The sequence below is a fragment of the Acanthopagrus latus genome, chromosome 24 (genome assembly GCF_904848185.1).
Source record: "Acanthopagrus latus isolate v.2019 chromosome 24, fAcaLat1.1, whole genome shotgun sequence".
NCBI classification, from domain to species: Eukaryota; Metazoa; Chordata; class Actinopteri; order Spariformes; family Sparidae; genus Acanthopagrus; species Acanthopagrus latus.
Genome location: NC_051062.1, coordinates 5,640,601 through 5,660,400, shown reverse-complemented (window position 1 = coordinate 5,660,400; position 19,800 = coordinate 5,640,601). Strand labels below are relative to the sequence as shown.

At 42.4% G+C, this 19,800-nt stretch overlaps 1 protein-coding gene across 7 annotated transcripts in view; it reads right to left on the bottom strand.

Moving 5' to 3' along the window:
• slitrk6 (SLIT and NTRK-like family, member 6) overlaps positions 1–19,800 on the bottom strand; it is a 182,470-nt gene that overhangs the window by 111,680 nt on the left and 50,990 nt on the right. For 2 of the 7 annotated variants that reach the window (XM_037091550.1, XM_037091552.1), the window contains exons 4-5: positions 6,532–6,620; positions 6,083–6,174 (exon numbers count right to left, since the gene is read on the bottom strand). The exons of 4 other annotated variants lie outside the window; for them this stretch is intronic. The gene's annotated coding sequence lies outside the window, so the exon portion shown is untranslated. The remainder of the gene's footprint in view (positions 1–6,082; positions 6,175–6,531; positions 6,621–19,800) is intronic. One more of the 7 variants, XM_037091553.1, reaches the window with a different exon arrangement.

The following is a 19,800-nucleotide window of genomic DNA, read 5'->3' as shown; positions in this document are numbered from 1 at the left end:
GAGTGAAGATGGCGCTGAGCCCCTGCTTATTGCACATTAGAGGAGGGAATGTGGGAGACGAGGGGTGAGCGGGGGAAGACTTGGGTGGGGGGTGCACCGAAGAAAAAGGTGAAAGGAAGAGAGGGGCGAACTTGAACCGGAACACGCGTCGGCGCTTTGTCGAATGATTGGATTTAATGCAGCGGGGTCAACTGCAGTGCTGTGACTCAACACTAAACTCTGCAGTTTTATACAGCTTTCAACTGCTTTGAACTCCTGATTCTGGGTCTCTGGATGCACAAACTGAATGGTTAGATCTCAACATATTTTAAGTTGTGTCAACTCCCCATTATGGCAGCATCTACTATAGAGTATGATGTCAGTAGCATGGAGGCCACTGATTCTTGAACACTGCACCTTTAAAAATGTTTAATTCCAAAACCAATGACTTGACCTTTAACAATGTATTTCAGTAGGAGACATAGGCCATGAGCCCCAGCAGCCAGTGTCAGTGTCTTTGTGCTATTTAAATGCTGCATATTATAATTTGTATCAAGAAAAAACAAAACAAAAAAGTCAAAAGAGATTCTGTTCAAAAGTTATCAAAAGTATAAGGTAAATTATTCACACTTTTACATTTATACATAGCATGTATACTATGGATTACATCTGTCTATACTATCAGCATTACAGTATCAGATCTGATATTAACACAATCAGTGTTTTCTTTAATCTTCAAATTGGACTGCAGATAAAACAATTTTAAAATCACCACGTTGGCTCTGATGCCGCATGCAATCTCCAAAGTAACTAGTGAGTAAAGATATTTGATAAATACAGTCAGTATAAGTACAAAATGTAGTGAAGGGGGAAGTATATTCAATATAGTGTTCTGAATACCTCTGATACCCCTCTGAGTGTGTGTCCCGTCACAGTACTCCAACACAAGATAAGTGATCCGTGGGAAATCTTTGGCATTAACGTGGCACCCAGAAATAAAAAAAAGGTCACACATTCTGCTCCAGATATGCAATCTTTGGGACGCACGATGCACAGAATGTATCAGAGAATATGAGAGAAGCGCAACACAAAGCCCCGGGCAGACTATTACTTGAAGCGGAAGATGGTAAAAGGAGGGGGAAGAGCATGAGGATTATATGGAAATGTGTAGAGGAAGTGGAGATAAAGAGGGAGACGGAAGATATTAGTGGATAAATAAGGAAGTACAGGGGTGGCGGTGGGGGGGACGATAGGGGGAAATATCGGAGGAGGAGTGGGGAGATGAGGGGGGGATGAGAAGAACAAGGATAAGAGGATAAACACATATCATGCAGGGATTTAGGGTAAAGGCAGCAAACTTGCTATTGCAGCGTGTCAAGACTAACCCCTCCGCTGTAGCGCTGCTCCCTGTTTTGTTCAAGAGTCGTAGGAAAGTTTATGCTCATTATGAAACAAAGTGATTAATCTCTCCAGTTGAATAATAGCCTGGCTCTTTTTTTTATTTTTTTTTTTTATTTTTTTTTATGGTGACTAAGCATTTCGGGGTGTGAAGCGTTGGTCATGGCCAGCTGGTAGATGTTAAACTACTTAGGGAATTAGCCGCTGCCACAATTGGCAAGAAACCGGATTAGCTTTTTTTTTTTTTGTAAGATTTTTTAAGCCTGACTCAACCGTGCTGTTTTTCATCTCAGACAAAAAAAAAAAAAAAGAAAAACATTGCCTCATAAAAAATTCAAATGGCATTAAAGATGCACCATTTTTGTCAGGAACCAAAATAGATGAATTACATAAATGAGATGAATGCCACTCGCTGGAGGAATCAAACATTGCTTTTAACAGCTCCTCTGACTCTTGACTCCTCACAATAATTGCCAGTATATAAACACAGGCGGCAGTATGGAGGGCAAACTGTGGTTTCCAGGGCCAGGTCTGATATTAGAATAAATGAGGAGCGCATTTCTTTTTCTCCATCACGTTTGTCCTTTGTTGTCTGCGGTTCGGGGCCTCCGAGGAAACATAAAGTGAAGGGCTTTACTGCGCGCATCATCTATGTTCATTAGCGCCGCCATTAGCGCCTATGTCATCTTTCCCACTGGCTCGCCAGGCCGCGACCGCTTCCAATTTGGACGCCTATCGAAAGATCTGCCTTCAGTGTAGTGTGACCTCCGTGACGCCACGCCGAGGGCCATGAGTGCGAATGACTCATAGGGTCAATAATAGGGCGTATTTGTAGGGAAGACTTCAGCAGCTTATTAGTTGTTATGGAAGGGTTTAGCCATATGTGACGAGAATGGAAAGTGAACAGCAATTAAAGTCATTATTTCAGAAAATGTAATGGTTGTAGCTTTTAAACGGTGCATTTTTATTTAAAACATTCAAAAATAAACAAAAATTATCAACAGAATGTGAAGATGTTACAGTTTGATGTCTCTGTATTGTGCTGCAGAGATATCCATTGGAGTAGCATGTTAACCTGCTAGCCGCACTGCTAACTGAGTGAACAGGCTAACATTAACCACAGTCAGAAAACAGTTAGCACTTGACTTGATGACTTGTGGGAAAATCACCTTTTAAAATAAATATAAAAATATGCTGAGGGCTTTTAATCAAAATCTTTAGAATCTGCCAGTTAATGACACGGTTATACAGTCTTATAAGGGTTTTAGTTGTCAATTTGATAGTTGATAATAAAAATGTATAAAGGGATGGAAAAGCTGCCCTTGTGCAGTATTTCATAATTGATATATGTGCAGCATTTTATTGTAACTTGAAAAAAAGGAAAGTTCAATAGTGTTTCTACCTTAACTTGCAGTCCATATCTTATGGATGTTAATGTGAGCTGAAGAGTCAGCAGAGAACGCACTGTGATTGGATGACATCTGGAGGTTGCCGGGCTCACACTGTGAGCGGATCTCAGCCAGATGTGAACGAACTCCGCCGAGAATGAGTATATTTTAAGAACAAAAATCCCTCCAGTGAGTTGAAAGGTCATCTAACTCTGACCCCTTCTGCATAAGTCGTTTTAAAAAAAAAAAAAAAAAAGATTGACCAGGGCCAGCAAACATTGCATCTTTTAATTTGGACAGCCCCGGCTAACTAATTTCATATCGAGATAATATTTCAATATGGGTGAGATCAGGTGAACTTATTAATTCCAGGAGTGAAGGCAAAGACCTACAGAGCAGATGTCATTCTCCAAACAGATTAGGTATTAACGCCAGGTGTAAATGGGGCCTGACAAAAGTTAATTTTGCTCGACAGAGCTCTGTGGCAAAGTGCAGCATGCTTTCAGCAGTTTGGGGAGCGACTGATACGCTTTAGCCTCAGGGCTCGCCGCATTGTCGTCACACAAAAAATAAAGCCTGATTTGCTTTCCGCTGGGATCGTGCAGTACTCGCAAACCAGCGCGCTTAACTTGACATGGATCCTGGGGACACTGGCTTGCTCTACATATCACTGCCTGCTGTGATGAAGAACAGCGAAGCATTTAAGACCGCCGATCTAGTGAGGAGGATGTATCCAAGAGGACAGCTGAGCCACACAACCACACCAAACACAGAGGACATCCAGAGGCCTGAAGCTCAGTGTTTTGGAGGGGACTCTGATGCATGAGTTGCGCTGCTTCTGCTCAACATCAGCACAACCTGTTAGCGCACTGTGCAGTTTTGATGCTTGAAGCTGAGCCTAAAACTTCACAATTACAGCGCCAGGATTTGTAATTCCTATTGTTTTTTTTGTTTTTTTTAGTTAAAGCCACTACAAGGAGCTTTTTGTTTTGATGATTCTGACACCCCATGGAGACAAAAGTGTTATGAGCATGAGTGAGTGAAACACAGCTGTATGTAGCATGCATAGAGATGAGTTAATGTATGCATCTAAAAGGTATAGCATTCGTACGTCTCGGTTACATATTAACTTTCAGCTTGTTAGCTGTAATTTGGTGATTTGAGTGCACTCTACTAATAATTTAGTCAAGCTAAAGCTACAAAAATTTAAGTTATAAACAAATGTTCCTCCAAATTCTACATATACCTCGATAGCATTTCTTCATTTATTGTTAAGTAACAGTTAACAGTGGCTAACTGTTGCCGTAGTCCCGACGCCGGCTCCAAGTGAAGCTGGTGACAGGAATGAACACAAAATTTGCAGCCAACCCCATCCAGTTTCACCACAGGGAATCCAGTTCTGAGATAGCTTAAAGAGCTGAGCTGTTGTTAGATGGTTACGCGTGCTTGTTTAGTCACTCAGCTGACATTAGCAGCCCTATAAGCTGACAGATCTTTGGCCCCAGGTTGCTCAGAGTTAAACCCGGCAAGAAAACCACCTTGGCACTGTATTCCATTGTCAAATTGGCAGCCGCCGGTCTTGGATGCTGCCATCTGTGGCCTTGTTTGACCAGCCCATTAATCAGTCGATTGGCTATGTTCACTGGGAGCTACCAGTCGGGCAGTTGGCTACGTACCATAATGGCATCTCTAAGTGTCAAACAACTGGCTTTTTAACACCACCTCAGGGCATCTCTGATCGTATTTGAGGCGACAAATGCAGGTATCTAAAGCCAAAACATGATCTTTTCCAGACCTTAACCTTGCAGTATTTATGCCTTAACCTAACCAGACCGCGAGTACATGAAAAAAACTGTACTTAAAGAAAGTTGCAACCTAAAGACATGCAAAGTTTGAACCCATGGCTTGCAGAAAGGTATATTGCCAACATTTATTCTGACGACTGGGTTGAGGCATCAGTATAAAACTGAGACTGTTACGTTCAGTTAGATTCATTCTACTACATTAAATTACTTATTACCTTCAGTCTTTGAATGCATTTATTTTTGATGAGATGGGACTCCGCAATCAATCGGGAATGCTCCAACTGATAGTAGTTGAAAATATAATGTAACACTGACGTTCAACTTGTCCACATTCTACAAATCTTCTGTTTAACTTTAAGGTAATTGGACTCAGTTATGTGGTATCATTTTGTCCAACCATCCGTTGGATCCACTTTTTCTTTCGACAGCGGAGAACACCTACGCAGACGCCGGAGGATACGAGGACAGAACATTTATGACCATGGACCAAAATGTACTCAACAAACCTGAGATTTTCCGACGTGCAGCTGCAGCAGACGAAGCAAAACCGAAATCGATATGTTCCAACACACTATATTCAGTCAGGCTTTTACCAGCGTGTTCCTTTCTTAAGAGTCACTGTGCTGGCCATTAAGCACTAATGTGTTATCTACCGGCATTAGCGCTTCTGTAGTGCTCTTGAGGCTCTCCAGGCTCAGGCAAATGCATTCAGCGGCTTCAGGAAAAAAAAAAAACAAAAAAAAAAAGGAAAATTTGATTCACTGGAAATATTTAAAGATTTCATTAAACACCTCTGACTCTGAATCTGCAATACTACTCTGCTGTTTCGAGGACACAGCATGCGCTGGGTACGCGTCGGGCCTTCACACTCGCTTACCAGAGTGCCGATGAAAGGTTTCGATGTGACACAGCGTTTGCAAATTTGTGTGCGTTTTAAAAAAAGACTGCGACTTCATGATGCTGTAACGAGGCTGAGTCACTGTTTCTTTCTTTCTTTTTTTTTTTTTTTAAATGTCAGGGTTGCTGCTCAGTGTATATGACTACACATATCATAACACTATTCCTTTCTGTGATTGTTAATACTACACCTGATCATCGGCCCTCGCCCGAACCCTTGTGCGTGACTCTTTCCACGCAACAGTGTGTGTGTGTGTCTGTGTGTGTGTGCATTCCCCCACCACTCAGGAGAATGGAGCTTGATTATGAATTATTCCCTTTAGAAACAAAAAGGAGCTAGCAGTGTGAGATGCCGAAAAGCTCGGGGACACTCGGTGCTTGTGGAAGCATGTGTAAGTATGTCATGCTATTTGAGGACAGAACAGATACAAGCTTGTGTTGCACCAACTCCCGACACAGCGCCTTTATGATTGATGTTCAAAATGTTCCGGGGGAAAAAATAAAAATGAAAACATAACATAATAGCCTTGATTGATCGGAATGGTAGCAGAGGGCAGAAAAATGCAGATTGTTTTGCGACACAGAAACCGAATCTCTAAGAAAATTGCCACTAACCTTTTAAGCCTTAAACGCCTCGTGGCTTTCATCCGACTGGGGAGACTGTTTCTTTCTTCTCACTGCCCCAATTTCGAGAGCCAAATCAGCGCCTTTCAAAAAAGTTTTTAGGTCATATTTGGGCTGTCAGAACACATCGGGGAGCCGGTTGTTAATTGATAAAGTGTCTTCGTTTTTAATTGAATAATTATCTGAGAAGAGGATTCTTGCAGAGTTGGACTGCTCAAGTGTTCAGAAAAATCAAGGTTTCATTGCATGCAAGTTACTCATTTTATTATTATTGGTGCCTAGACACTTTGTCACAGACTTGACCAAACATGAATGCCAGTTGTTCGTCTAGGGGACGACGACCGTCAGAGAGTAAAGGAAGGGGAAGTAAGTGGAGACTTGACAGCTTTGGACAAAAAAAAAGTGAACTCCTCGTACTGCCTGCACACTCAGACACTTACCCGCTGGTTCTCCCCTCCCCGCACCGTCCACGGGATGACTTGACTCATGTTGCCATAGAAACAGGAATTACCAAAAAGCTCAATAATATCTGGATGGAGGGCAGAGAAAGAGAGAGGGAGAGCTGTGGCCTCAGTGCAGAAACACTGAGTTGGGGTATATCATATATATATATATATATATATATATATATATATATATATATATATATATATATATATATATATATATATATATATATATACACACACACATATATAATGCAGTGGACAACAATGGGTCAGATCTTTGTCATGTGCACAGCCAGCCAAGTTAGAGCTTTTCTGTAAATGCTCTGATTCAAAAACAAGGCACCAGATGTCGAGACAGAACTCTAGATCACTAGTATGGCAAAAAGGATTCACCACTTCCCATAATGCAACTCAAGGTGATCTGTCATTAGACCCCTCCCGCCAGAGCCTTTGAAAAGCCTGCAACCAAAGTTTCCAGCGCAGGCTTTGTGTTAAAATATGAAATCTCACGTCTTATTCCCGATAACCTCGGTGACATCGGTGAGACTTCACAAAGCTCCTCCAGAACAAAAAAGAACAAAACTTCAGACAGATCTCAGAGATCCTTTTGAGTGCTGCTCGAAAAAAACACTAGATTTTTATCAGCCATTATCAAAAACAAACTTGATTTTGTATTTCATTAAACATCTGATTAGAGACGCTTTCTTTTCTTTTTTTTTTTCCCCCTCCACCCATTCTTTAGGATTTAAGCCTTCGCTGTTTGATTTTCCAGTGGCACTTTGAGGATCACGTCTAATGAAGAGCTTGTTGCTCACAAACGCCATCCCTATTATCATCATCATCATCATCAAGACTCAAGCAACGCTGTCATGTTTGTGGAGTTCAGAATGATGAAAATGTTGCTCGTCTGCAAGCACAGCAGCCATCGGCTTTGAATGAGCTTTATGTCCTGCCAGCTTTACATATTTTACCAATAATTAGTCTTTTGCATCATTAGCCACCGTTTTTTTTCCCACAGTCGTGACAGCGACGTCCGAAGTCTGTCGCCTTTGTTCAATTCAGAAAATCCAGCGAGCATGTGTACAAGTCAATTGCCCATGGCACGTTTCCATCACTCGCCTCCCCACTATCACAGAAATTATCACATGCCTAGCCGCCACGTTAGCAGAAAGACATATCCCCCCCCCCCCACAAACTCCCACCCTGCCTCACCCCGCCTCACCCCCACTGCCTATGAATTAATCTGTCAGGAGCAGGATCGCAGCATTCCTCTCCCTCTGCCTCTTATCGCCGCTCCGAGGCAACTTCTTAAGTGGAAACAGGAGATAAGATGAGTCGGAGGAATGAGATATCGCCAGCTAAACTGAGATTTAATTTGTGATGGAATTTCTAAGCACGCGGCGTGACGCGGTGCAGGTAACACTTTGGGAGGTATGAGCTCTCCATCTGGGCAAACAATTGCTCTCCGCCTGTGCAAACAATTCCTAATTACTTCTGTCTGATTAACTGGAGATTTTGACCCGCGTCCCAGACACAAATAAAGCCACAGGTGTGCGCGCTGGCGGCCGCCACATGATGCTCAGACACAGACACACAGCCTAACTGTCGGCGTTACGCAACCAGTTTTTGCGCTGACACAAGTCAACATCAGAATAATCCTGCTGAGGTTTCTACTGTGAATGCAACAAAGGGGTTTAGGTTTACTTGCTACAAAATGGCTTCTCATTTTGTTAAGTGGAGGCTTACATCACAATCACTGTTCAAAGTTTAGAATATAATCTAAATGAAGTCTATTGGCACTACTTTTTTTTTTTTTTTTCCCCACAACTGGACCCTAAATCTGACCCTAAGTGAGGGTGAGGAATCAAAGAGCGTGCTGTGCTAAATTAACTCCAAAGTCCAACCCTAACAGCGGGTTCTGTTAGGGTTGGTGAAAAAAAAGTTTTGGTTTTTTGAAGTTTCACATAACTTTACTGTGGTCAGAGAAGTGTTGGATCCAAAGTGTATCAACTGATCACACTACATTAAACTTACTCCAAAGGTCAACCTCAGCCCCCGCGTGGGAGAGTTTGACTGAACTTAACCTAACTCAGAAAAAGTTCCAAGAGTGTACCATTTAATCATGCTGCATTGAATTCCATTACAATTACAAGTCAAAATCCCATCCCTAATCTAGTGTTTAGGGTAGGGAAAGCAGGTTGTTTTCCAGAGTTTTAGAGAGTCAAAAGATACACCAGCCCATCCTGCTGCATCAGTTTAACTCCAAACCAGAGACAAAAGACTGCAGACACACATTTTCCAATCCAATTTCTTCCTCCGTCCCAATTCAAGGACCCCAAAAGTTATCGCCCGCTGTGTGGGGCACCCCTGGGCAGGGATCCATGCCTATTCTTGTCGAGGACATCAAAAAGGATTCATCATTAACAAATCTGCTTTAACATTCTTTTCTTTCATTTAGAGGTTTTGCTTGAATATTCAAAATATTTCTTTCATCCAGAAAGCGTCCGTAGCGGCGTGTCACTCTTGCCAAAGTTCTTCTGTGCGAGCTCGTCTTTTATAACTCAGGCGCTTTGATCAAAAAGACAATAAAAATAGCATTGCGATTGAGGAGAAGGATCAAATTCTGTAGTGTATTATGCATTACAAAACAGCACTGCACCCTTTACCTTCTTAGCTTGTGTTCTAACCAGCAGGTAGACTTTCTCAGAAGCTGTGGGAGAAAGACCTACATGTACACAGGCGCTGCCAGCATTTATAATTTTAAGAATAAAGACACGCTTAATGTGGATCCTTTCCACCACTGAGAAACAGAGGCCCAGAGTGGAAATGAATTTTGTCTGCATGAGCTTCTATCTTCTGCTCTTCCCCCGGCAAAAAAACACCAAACACAAAATGTATTCAACTGCTGTTTTGCTCAGGTGTGACCCACAACGCGGCCTTTCATTCCGTCTGTCGGGGGACGTTCCGCGGGAACCTGTCCCGAATTCTCTCAGCTCGGAAACCGCCTCAAACCGCCTCCTCTGCAGTCTAACCATGTACGACTCGTCCTCCCGTGGTCCTCTCTTTTCCCCTCAGTCTCCTTCCTCTCTCAATCTCACAAGTGCTGCCCTGAATGGCTTTTCCTTAAATGGCAGTCCCCGCAGTCGCTCCGAATCCAGCGGCACCTAGGAAGAGACTGGTGGGGCTGTGATCCAGTTACCTCCCCGAAGACCCAGACTGAACTCCCTCCTCCAATAAGGGACGGTTGCTAACATCCTGAATCTTAATTTGGCCGCTTCTCCATCTCTCCCCCGTGGAGATATCCACAGTGGTGGCGGGAGTGCAATGTGCTTTTTTGGGATAACAATTAATGACTCGCTGGCCTTGTATCTTCAAGTAGATCCAATTCGCTTTGGGGATTAGATACACTTGTTCCATGCAAACTCTCTTTGATTGAGCAAGTTGATACAACTTGTTCAGGATCAGGCTGAGGTGAGCGCCGCGCAGTGCAGTGCAGTGCAGTGCATCAGCCAGAGATAAATATGCTTGCATGTGCTACTTTATAGATTGCCAAGCAGATGTTTCAGAGGGCCGCTCTATGGGCGCGGATGTTAAGTTCACGCCGTCGAAAAAAGGGGGACAAGATGTAATGAATCCCCCTGCGACAAAACAGAAAATATTTGTGTTGCAGAACCACACAGTGCTGATGCGGTTGCCTCAGTGTGATTTGCATATTATTTGCATGCATTTCTGCATTTAGCGACGGATGTAACTCCGGCATGTGAACATTGTCGAACGAGTATCTGAAAATGTTCTGGGGAGAAATCCCATTTCAGGGTTCAATGGCTCTTCCGAAGCCGCTCATCCGGGCAGCTGTGAAATATACGCCCTTGTAAGGCTTGTCTATTCAATCAATTTCCCCCATTTTCAATTACTGACATTACTGCTGTGCATGCCACTCTTTTTTCTTTCTTCCTTTTGCACAGAATGTATGAAACCAGTTTTGGGTCGATCAAGAGGCTGAAGACAATTGATGTGGCTGCAGATAAGTTGATGAGATTTACACTGACGTACAATGTTTCCTATTGACTTTCTTTGTGTGTTTTTTTTCTGTTTACATGTTGCTTAGAGTATGTTTTGAGAAAAAAAAAAGATGACCTTCTCCACTGCAGAATTAAAACACAAAGCAGACATACAAACAGACAGAATTTAAAGAAGCAAAGTAATTGATCGAAGAGTGTTTGCTACCTTGGTGAAGCTACAGCAGGGTTTACAGGTCAATATACAATAACATCTACCAGCTTTGAAAGAGAAACTTTTGCCCTCAAAACAATATATAAAACAAGTTATTAAAGAGAATATTACTTTTACAAGTTGCCAAGGAGCTTTTGTGTTGTGTAGATAACCTCATAGGATTTGAAATTGGTATGAAGATGCTTTTAGATGCTGAGAATGTGAGCTAAAGGCTGATCTATGCCAACATGCTAACAATTACAATACAATCACAATATGTCCTGTTGTTGAAAAGTGCACCATGTAGTTTTGGGGATGGAACTTTAATCAGAAGAGAAATATCTTCATTGACTGGTTGTCTTTTTAATCCATAAAACAAACTATTTATTTCCATGACTGAATAAACAAACTGACCTTAAAAGGACAACACAATTTCATCCTGTTTTACGTTGTTTATATGTAGCGGACCCTGCCGCAAACTGATTCAAACTTAGTTCTAGGGACCTTATTTTCCTCTGAGTATGGCTTGAGTATACAGTTGGGGAAATAAGTATTTTTGAGTTTGAATTTCCTTCCTAAGAACTATATAGTATGCCTTTAATCAGGTATGTGGGAATGTCACTGCTGACATTTGACAAATGTTATTTTGAACTGTTATTAATGTGGAAATGTTGCAGTTCCGTTTAGGTTTAGGTACAAAAACAATACTTTCTTTAAGGAAAAGATTATATTTTGGTTAAGATTGCTCCGTCACGCAAGCGAGGCACGTCACGTTATACAAGTCCTGTGGGGGACCCAGCCAACCACCCTCACTAATTCTGAGTTTTCTCACTCTTTATATTCAAGAAGTGAGGCCAGACGTGTACCTCCTGTACAGTGTCAGACTTACAAGAAAAGGGCCACTGACCAGACTGATGTATTGGACGCATTGGGAGTGAGCATTGAGATAATTCAGTGTAGATCAAAGCAGTGCGCCAGCTACCAAACAGCTGCTCTCACACTGCTACCCCAAGAGCCAAGTCACAGCATATCTAATAAAAAAAATATAGTCAGTACAGAATAATAACATTGTGAATTATCTGCATACAGACTGCCTCAATGGGAGATTTTGGACCTTTAATTTGCATTTGAATGACTTGAATGATTTTATTTTTTTATCCCTACAGCTGCATTTATGGCATTTAAAGTATCACAGTAATACCATCAAAGGAAAAAAAAAATTATGCCTTATATTCTGATTTCTGAATGATGATATTCTTTCAACACCTAAAGGCACCCATGACTCAAGTGTCACTGACAAGTCACAGTTGACGATTATCCATGTTGATAACTATCACATTCAGATGCAGTCTTTTATTCCGTCTAATGAGAGCCAGGGCTACATGGGATGTCACTTCAATTGCAGTACATTATTGTACAAAGTTGATGCGCCAGTCCTTTCTATTGAGTGATGTGGAAAACTGCAGGATGGAGGGGAGGGGTCAAGCTAATAGGACCTTCACCCTGGATACCAGTTCTTATGTCTACGTGTGAAATCAAAAGTCAATGTTACGTCACTCATGCTTTTAAAATGTCATCTTTTGCTTAACCTACCCAAGCACTTTTTGCCTGTGACCATTCACAGTTCATCCATTAGTGAAACATCTGTGGTTATCTAATCGCTCTGATGCCGATGGAAAGTTGGCGTAAGATTCAGAGTTCATTTCTGGAGCCTCAGAGTGAAACAGTGCTGCGGCATTCAGCACAACAACTGAAACAGTTGGGGACTTGGCATTCAGTGCCTGTAGTCTGCATCGAAAAGTGTATTCACTCATAGATACCTGCCACCAAAATGAGCCAGATTTGTCAAAATAGAAATAGAATAGAAAATGTTCCTGGATCTGCCCCTCCAGGTCAGATCAGCACCACAAGTATAACAAGTCCCCATTTGATTCAACTGTGTAGGACAATGCTACAACGCTGCTTGGCTGGAAAGCACCAGAGATGTTTTTTTTTAGGACTATGATATTCAAATGACTTTACATCTGCATGGAGGTGAGTGATGATTGAATTATCATGTTTGGGTGAACTGCTTCTTTAATGAGAATAACTGATTACCAGTGATGTTTGTGTATTCATATGAAAACATGGCAGCAGTGTGACTCGCATTTTGTTTTCGATGCATTTCAACAGTCGGCTTCAACACTATTATTGTGTGAACAAGCTGGCATTCCTTGTTTTTTTATGCCAAGCCATTTTAGCTTCCTGTTTTGTTTTGTTTTTTTTAATTTTCCACGTCGCAGAACAAGCCTGAGCTTCGGAGGAGGACAGCAGTCTGATCCTGCTCGTTCGGCAGGGCCGCGGCGGTAGCGGTGCTTGTGTCTGCGCCAGCCGGACATGCAGGGTAAATGACAGTCTGCCATATGGACCACCAGCGGCGGTCTCACACAGCAAGTCAACCTGGTCACTTTATAAATCTGTTCCATCCAGACTGGTCCAACCGGCCCCGCTGGGATCCCTCCCTGTCCTCCTGATTAGTCCGTCCACACTGCATTAAGGGCCTCCCAGTGTCCATCAGGCTGATCAACCTCCACACTTGTCTTTGCTCGGATTACTGTGCTGTGCCGCTGGAGTGCGTCCAATCACAAGCCCCACTGTGTGTAAATAAAAGTAAGCATTCCGCACTCTTGCCCCGGCTTGTGTTTGCTGGTAACTGGGGATGCGCAGAGATATAAAAGTGAACAAAATGCCATCCATCTATTTATTGACTCTACTCAGCAGTTTGTTTGGTCTAATTGGCACGGATGATTAATTATTACATAACCCATGACAGGCCATGGTAAATTGGAATTAAATGACTGGCTGACATTGCATGTCCCAGTTCAGTTGTGTAATAAGCTAAGAAGGATTCATTTGCCTACTGTGGAACATTGCCTGCTGCATTCATCTTCCCCTCCGCACTCATTCGGTGCTCAGCAACACAACTTGCAAGTAAACTAGGCGTGTTTGGAGGTAAACACTGAGGCAATTTCTAGCAGTTAAAGGGACTCGAGGTGTCAGGATGTACGTATAAGATGCCAAATATCGGAGTGTCGGTCAGTAAACCATCTGTCAGAGAGAACAGCAAGCCCATTAGCAGCAGCTGCTCTAGTAGATGCTGAAAGATCCCCTTTTCAGACAATGACTTGCCATCAAATTCTAAACTGAGTCAGTTTTTTTCCTTCCTCTATAGGTTTTTTAATCATGTATTTATTCATCTATTTGTTGTTATTACAGTTGATGACTTACTTTCAGAAAAGTCTCGGATGTAAAGATGGAAAGAAGAAAAAGCTACAGCAATAACAAATTTAAAGGGTCACTCTGTAGTTTTGGGGCAAAACATCGGCATCATGCTTTATACTGATGTTCCTCAGTTAATGTATTAATTAGTGGTATGCCCCTTAATAAAGAACAGTATAGATACATGGATAGTTGAATCAATATGTGATCATTATCTTTTGAATTTATAATCCAAAAGTATACATACTGTATGTTCCTATAAAATGTCTACATTCGCCTCCCGTCCGGACCCTCCCGCTGTCGATAACAACACAGTTTAATGCACCTTTTTCCAAGCAATCCAATTTCTTTCTATTCCTGAAGTCAGTGCCGGCCCCCGGAGGAAGACATATGCACTGTCAGTATCAAATCTAATCAAGTCTGGGGCGCTCGGTACCTGTTATGGTTGCCGGTATTCAAAAATGGCCGTAATGTCGCTGTTGGTGCTGTTTGTGTGTCAGTGTTGAGACTCCTAATGTACGTGATGTGCACAGTCCTGTGACATATTGCCCTTGCGCTTTTTCACACTGTGCTCGCCGGATAAGTTTAGAACAGATTACCCCTCCTCCTCCTCCTCCTTCTCTTCTTCCTCTTCCTCATTTTTCTCATGATGATGCCCATATATCTCGCATCATCCCTCGCCACGATGGCCGTCTATTGCATTCCTTAAGGATTTTGGAGCAACGTGTAATTATCGACGGATTTACATCCCGAGTCCACTCCTGCTTGTCTGCTTACCTCTCTAGCTCTTCGTCCCCCTCCCTCTCCATCCCTAAATAATTACTTAAACGAAATCTATTACCAGCCTGGCCTTGGCACAGCATTAACTGAAATGCCTGTCTCTATGGGAAAGTGATGCATTCTGCCGCAGGTGTAATGCTTGGGGGGGGGCAGAGAAAAGGATTTTATTTTAAAAGATTCCTTTATCCCGAGGCAAAGACACAGGATCCTCTCCGAGATAAGCAATGTGGTGAGGCCTTGCCATTATCCACTTAAGAGATTATTATGTTCTTATAGTAAAGGACAAATTGGACGCATGTGAGGAGTGCCTTCAAAAGTGCACTGGCTCCAAAATGAAGCGCGATGATCAGTGTCAAAGAGATTGATTGAAATCGGTGGAGCCCCATCAAAGCTTGCTGCCATTAAATCTCAAACCTTTGATCAGAACGGTTGTTGAGACTGACTCTGCTCTGCTCCCGTCCCTGTGTGGCTCTTGATCTCGTTTTCTGACTAACAGTGATGCACACACAGATTTCTTTATGGCCTCGGCATCAGTCGTGGAGGCCTAAACAGGCTTTGTCTACCAAAAACAACAACAACAAAAGAAGTTATTTTGAGCGCTCTGGACTTTCTCTGACCTTTAAAGCTTTGAGAGGTCTTACAATGTGTTCAGACATAAAACTGCCATCCATTTCCTTGAATCCAAGGTGACATGTCTACAAATGTTCATTTACTTTCATATAAAAAGTTTAAAAAAAATCTGACTATGGTTATGGGCAGGTTATATTAAGCTAACCACATTTTCTTGCTTAATCTTTAAATTATGTCAAAACATGTAGTAAAATCTCTCATTACATTGCTTTAGTGATTTAGAACATGTAATAATGTCAGGTTTACTTCCAGTATTCATAACATATGCAAAGTACAGTGTCGTTGTTTGCCTACAATTTACCTTTTCTGGTTGTCAGGGCAGTTTAAGGAATGATAACTAGACACACACACAGAAATGGTCATCAGATGCTTGGGTACATTTGGTTCAGAGGGTGTTCTTTCAGATGTTGCTGTTTTCATCTCCTCGTACAAGCCAAAGGAGTAAACATTTCAGGGTCTGAATAATGTACTTGGTCGGAAAAGGCACTAATAGTCTCTGCCTAATTATACTTTCAAATAGGACCAAAAGCTAGTAGCTCCTATTCTATTCTGGAAGTCGGATGTGTAAAAGCCACTGCAGCACTTTCATCCTACGAGTGGGTCAACAAGGCCTTGAGTGTTATATTCCAGTAATAATTATTAGTATTAGTATCATTATCCTTATTATTATCATTATTATTTTATTTTCTAACACACAAACATACCTACAGCCCCCCGGCCTTCAGGCACTTGTGGGAAAGAGCAAAGACACATGTGCACTCGGGTTTCTGCAGTTGTCATCCAATTTTTCAGAGACACTTTAAACAATCAATGCCGTCTCCAGAGTGATCCATATTCTCCATATCCGTGTTTGCGGGACATAAAACATCAATTATTGTGTCAGATTTTATTCGGGAGTCGAGAATGACAAGCGGGGCATACAAATGAGGCCTCATTACACACACACACCCACGCACACACACACAATCACAGAGGATCACGCACAATCTGGAGTCCAAAAGTGCCCTCACATCTTCCACCTTCTCCGCCACACAAGCACGCCGTCCTGCACGCACAAATGCACATTCACCCCCAAAAGCAATCCTTTTTTTGAAAGGGAAAGCAGGGGGGAGGGGGGCCGAGAGGGGCGTGGAGTGCGGCTCGCTAGCTAACGTACATAATGAAAAGTGCAAGCTCTGTCATTTTCTGCAGATAAAAGTGTTCTGATGAGAGCCGGAGACAATAGCAGCGCATTAATCTCCTTGACGTGCCGAGCTCTGGCTTTAACCCCCCCCCAACTGTTCGGGCTACCTCTATCTATCTAAAGCTATACTCTCTGAAACCACATTAGGAGTTCACGTAGACACACGCATACTTTACAAAATGCGCCCTTGCAAACATTTCACACAGAAAATTGGAAGTAAATAAAGAGTACACACTTATACGAATAGAAAAATCCTTTTTTACATATGTTAGAGCCAAGTGTGAGGGCTTATCTGACATTCAGGAATACTTGAAGACCATTTCCTTTTAGATTATGTCTCTGTAATGACTAAAATATCAAAATAATCATATACAAATACACTTGAGTGCAAGTACAGATATGAAGAAAGTATACAGTTCTCTCACTAACACAATGTCTGGACTGTAACATAGCCGAGCTGCGCACTGAAACCAAGACAATTAGCTGAAAGACGCTAAAACTCCACAAGCCGTGCTGGAACTGCACAGCTGGGTGATCATTTTCAATGGGTGCATCATTAAAGGCAACACCTTCGCATCTCACTCGACTTTTGATTACATGGCAAGAGCTTTAAGGTAATGCAGGGAGAAGACTAGCTAGCTTAGCTGCGTTGTGCATCACAAACATGAACACATTTATGTACCATATTATCAATCCCACTTGGGGGCAGCAGAACAAGCTGTAAACATAGTAACATAGACAGTGAGGGATGGTTAATTCCAGTGAGAATCGATGACCTGGGGCATTTATTTTTTTACACTCTAGAACTTCCTGGTTGGCCGGGACACTGAAAAAGCGCAGTACAGTTTTTGTGATGATTTGACCATTTTAATGCCAGGGCCTCCCTCCCTACTCACACACAACATGTTCTCCTGACAGCACATCATTACTCATCCTGAGGAGTAACCCCAAGATGAGTGTACATTCTCTTGATATTTGGCATTATGAGCAGCTGCCATTTACACAATACAACCACCCCCCCCTGCACACAAAAAAAAGAATGTTTTCATCAGTATCGTGCGATATTTGATCTATCCCTGCACCGACCTCATTTCATCTGTCTTACACGCTTACATTCACCTGCACACTGACATTAGCTTTGGGTTTTTGACTTCATTGATTCTTGTTTTTTTTTTTTTTTTTTGAGGACTTTCATTTAAAAGGAAGGAAAAAGGAAACAACACGACTGCCGGTATCAACAAATATTTGGGGAGTGTGACATTCAGTAACGTTTGTCTTCTAAATTCTCTCAGTGCACATGATTGTGATGGGGGAGAAAAACAAAAAAAAAAATGTGTGTGTGCAAACCAACAGATGTGTTTCTCATGGTTTCATGTTTACCGTGTCACACCGTCACCTGTTGCATGCACTGAGCAGACCGTTTTAAAGACGACACAAAGCCATCGATTGCTGCTTTTCTTTTTGTGTTGTGACCTTCGCAGCATCACCACGGCTGGTGGTTACAACAAGCTCAATAAGATGAGTCTTCAAGTGCCCTTTATATTTCTTTTGAGTATGCTAAGCAGGGCGGAATCATCTCAATATAGAAGCGTGAAGATTGTATGCTCATCTCATTTCCCCACCATGAAAAGCCCACAATCATATAATCTCAAATATCAAGGTAAATGGTAACTGTCGTAATGTTTTCTCTCTCGATTGCTTTTTAATCTCCTGTTGCCAGGTGATGTATGGCCTGTGGTGGGCAAATAATGTCTTTAAGGACAGGCTGGATTATTTCTTGCACACTTGGTAGATGCCTGCGGTTCCATTTCTGCATAACGATGCCTGCTCAGAATGGCTGAGCTGTAAAGATCGCTGATGTTTGTGCTGATGCTTTCTGAATCCTTCCAAGAGAGCGATGTGATCTGAGCGCCTGACAAGCACACCGAGTTCAAGATCAGATCTTGATATAACATCTCCTCAGCAGGTTCTTGTTTTCTTTTCTTCTCGGCTTCCTCTGAAGTTTCAATGCTACTTCGCGCAGTCCAGTCGCTTTTTTTGCTGCTGGTTCAGCATCACGCTGATATTCATTCATACCTCACAGCGGCACGCCACAAGATACAGTGCTCCCAAGCAGCTGAGTGCACATCGCCTCGCTCAGGGGCGTCTTAGTGGTTGTTGTTCAAAGATAGTTACTCGTTCCCCTGCTCCTCCAGTATTAAGAGAAATTGCAGAATGGATTTAAAGATGATATTATTTTCAGTTCTGGCTGATACATGGCCCTTAATTTTGCTTGTCCAACATTACCCCCTATGATTTGCTGCTTTTCTCTTCAAAGTGAAGAAATGGCATGCTGGTTGGTTGCCTCATTTGGAGCGCGACTGGAAGCAGTGGCGTCACATTTTGTGCACACTACTGTCCTGTTCTATGCTCTTGCCTGGAGGGTTAGCAAGCCTGTGTTTGCTTTTCTTATTTAGGGATCCCCTACAGTCGGCTTTTAAGCATTGTGGGGGTTGTGTAGTCGCTGCAGTTTGCCCCGTACGACTGGCACTGGGCAGCCCTTGTTGGTGCCATTTTAGCCTAATCGAGCATGTACAATCGCTGGCGACCCGTAAGTGAAAGAAACCACTCCGATCGACTGTTCAGGTAGCCAATTTGCGTGCTTGCTCATATTCAAGTGGTAACGATCATTACTGGATCCAGCTTGAGGCTAAACCCAAAGCCCCTGTTAGCTCCACTCCACTAATTCCTGCATGCTGGCTGAAATAACATCCCCCAACACAACGAATAAAATCTTAAAGACAGTTTGAGAGTCTGCCAAAAAAAAGAAATAAAAAAAAGAAATCATGCGTTAAGACTCAGGCAATCTTGTTTTCATCTCTAGACTCATTGCTTCTTTTTAAAAAGAGGCCTTGGTTGTTTTAGTAGGACTGCATTTGACAACTTAATCTTCTTCAAGCATCCATCTTCAAATCTGAAGCAGCCATCATTTCGCCAGTTTTTGGCTCCTTTATTTTGCTCCTCTGCCTCCTCCCCAGTGCCATTTACAACTTTTGATCAGACATATTCATGACAGGCATCTATATTTGCCAGAGAGGCGCTGCTGCTTGATCACAACAAAGGTTTGTCACAAAAGTGCAGAACATGTGAGCTTGTCGGCCGCCTTCTGTTGTTCTGGTGGTGAATGGGTGAGCGGATGGCTCATAAACTGGACATTC